We start from the raw sequence: 2,835 nt of genomic DNA, 5'->3' as shown, positions 1-2,835 counted from the left end.
ACGATTCTACCAGTTCGCTGTCTTAAACGAACATAGTATATACATCTCTTGACCAATTTTCTATTAAACTCTACATTCTCGGTTTCTGTTTAATGTTGTCGCTGGTGGTGAATTGAGATAATTTTTCTCCCAACAAATGAAATTGGTACCGGTGACAATGTTGTACAGACTGATCAATCTGAGAATCTTTCTTCTTTGCCGCTGTCTCTCCCATATACATATACGGAACAGTACATTAAACATACATACATACATACATACATACATACATACATATATGTAGGTATGTATATTAAGATTCTAGTGAACAAAGCACTTAAAGGTAAGGCACCGGATTAGGTCAGAATTAAAATGCATACACAGCAATTATAGACGAATACCAACCTTGGTACAGAAGTACTGGCAGAAGGATTTTCAGATTAAGTATACAATCAATTGATCCAAACTGAGCATATCATCAGACCTTGGGATAATTCAGAAACGGGTTAATTTAGAAAAGCACATTATATAAAATATACGGTCCATAATATACTTCGGACCACGCGAAGGGCAGGTTCCAAGGGAGGTGAATAATAAATCAATAAATATCAAATGATGACTAGGTGCCAATGCATTACAGCTGTTTCCAGCGAATTTTTTAATTGATTAATGAGTACATTTTCTTTAGATGAATACACGAATTTTGAAATTAAATATATTTAGAAAAACATTTTTCAATCCTCGACATGCGCATTCTCAGTGATGCCACAATCGAAGCTTACTGTAGAATGAGTTTGTTAAATCAAAACAAAACAGGATCAAGTGGTTTTGTAGGAGGGAACATAACCACAACATATATGGGAGGGGTATATTTAAGATTTATAGTCTTGAAAAGGGTCAGTCTGCATGGTAGGGGGATAGGAAAACAGACTACCAAACGTCTACTCTCCACAATTAAGAAAGAGGTAGTTCTTATTATCTTAAGATGCAATTCAACTAGAGGTGCAGTGTTAAAGGCGAAAGACATGGTTCACAATGATTTATAAGTATATCTATTTAAGATTATTATATATGCGAAAGATAGAATGTTAACATCCTTTTGTTTTACATTTTATTTTCACAGAGGGAAATATAACTTCTGCCATACAGACCGGCAGGTTTACAAAGTTAATGAACTCATACACCTACATAAAAACACATAGATGCGTAGAAGCTTCATCAAGAATTGCTTGCGCTGCCGAATGTAACATTGTTCCGAAGTGTTTCGCCTTCCTATATGAAAAGAAGAAGAATGGTTGTCGCTTAATGAAATTATATTGAAACTTTAAAAAAATTTGTTTTAATCCACCCACTTCTGAACATGTAACATTGCCATTAATCTTTTGGATATCATGTGTGAGCTGAAATTTATAGTCATATCCTGTTTGTTATAACTTGCTGCTTTTCACAAATACTGCTATTTATCCTTGCACTAAGAAACGATTATGGTTGTTTTTCAGCAAACCTTTTACAAACGGATGTATTCAGTAATTGTCTAGTGTTGACTTTATAGTTTTCTCCTTTTACTTGTTTATCAACTACGGTGATTTTCAAACAGTGGCCCAAGTGGTATTAAGATGCTCCATAGATTTTTAATAATATATTTCAATGTTTTAAACAATTCATATTATTGCAGGGAAACTCATGATTTACAATTTTCATTCATGCAATCAATTTTCATCTGAATTTTGCAATTTTTTCTGTATTTTGAATTTAAAAAATAAAATTCATTCTGCAGTTTTCAACTTTCTATACGATGGCATGACCATTCATTCTTTCTTACCTACATTGCAATTATATTTCATTTTATTATTCTATCAAACTCGGCTTTAGCTTTTGAATTTGCTTCGGAAATTTTACGTGTATCCATGTTTCATTCGAAAGTGTGATGCAGTTTCAAAGCGAACAAGAGAAAGTCAGAGCTTTGATAATAAGCATAATTTTCCTCTTTTTACCAATCTTCGCACCCACTTTCGTCCTGTTGTCCTCCCTTTCGTATTTTACTCCAGACATATTTTCACTCACCTTCACCCACTACTTTCGCTCACCTTCAAAAGAAGAGATCTCTACGAAACACTATAATTATTTGCTATTCAACACATGAACATCAGTATTAATTTATGAAAACTCCATAACTATGTGCACAATATCTTATGTGAATTGATATATTGTTTCTTTTAATCAGTATTACTGTATTCATGTGTGTATATCTCAATAAAATTTATCAATCTACAACATTGTTTGCCGGTATTTAAAACGTTATGTATGTGAAGTGTTCACGTGTATGATATATTTTATGCATATATATATGTGTGTGTGTGTGTGTGTGTGTGTGTGTGTGTGTGTGTGTGTGTGTGTGTGTGTGTGTGTGTGTGTGTGTGTGTGTGTGTGTGTGTGTGTACCAGCATGTTAAAATTATTCAAACCACAAGTTTTCACTTAAACACAAAAGTGAAAGCGGGCAAATGAACAAAGTCTTTACGACCCCCATACCAATGACGAAAATAATCGAAAATTTAAAAGTCAGACATGCCCGTATCACCGTGATTTCGAACTTTGAGGAAACGTCCCTTAGCTCATCCTCAAACAGTCTTATTGATCCAGGGTTAAAGAGCTCGTTCATCTCAACCAATGTGTGCATCAGTGATACAATCGGACAAGGTGCTGACTGTAGTTGACAACACCAAGAAAGACTTCGGAACAAATATATCATAGCACAGTGTAAACTGACCAATTCAATGCATGCATACATAGATACATACATACATTCATACATAAACATATATATATATATATACATATACATATATATATATAT

At 33.7% G+C, this 2,835-nt stretch overlaps 1 long non-coding RNA gene across 1 annotated transcript in view; it reads left to right on the top strand.

Moving 5' to 3' along the window:
- LOC128249688 (uncharacterized) overlaps positions 1-2,260 on the top strand; it is a 3,480-nt gene extending 1,220 nt beyond the window's left edge. Inside the window, exon 2 of the long non-coding RNA XR_008265804.1 lies at positions 1,103-2,260. This is a non-coding gene — a long non-coding RNA (uncharacterized LOC128249688). The remainder of the gene's footprint in view (positions 1-1,102) is intronic.
- Positions 2,261-2,835: the final 575 nt, after the last annotated feature.

The sequence above is a fragment of the Octopus bimaculoides genome, chromosome 17 (assembly GCF_001194135.2).
Source record: "Octopus bimaculoides isolate UCB-OBI-ISO-001 chromosome 17, ASM119413v2, whole genome shotgun sequence".
Classification (NCBI taxonomy): Eukaryota; Metazoa; Mollusca; class Cephalopoda; order Octopoda; family Octopodidae; genus Octopus; species Octopus bimaculoides.
The sequence above is the reverse complement of the archived record's forward strand: the minus strand, read 5'-3'. Positions and strand labels throughout refer to the sequence as shown.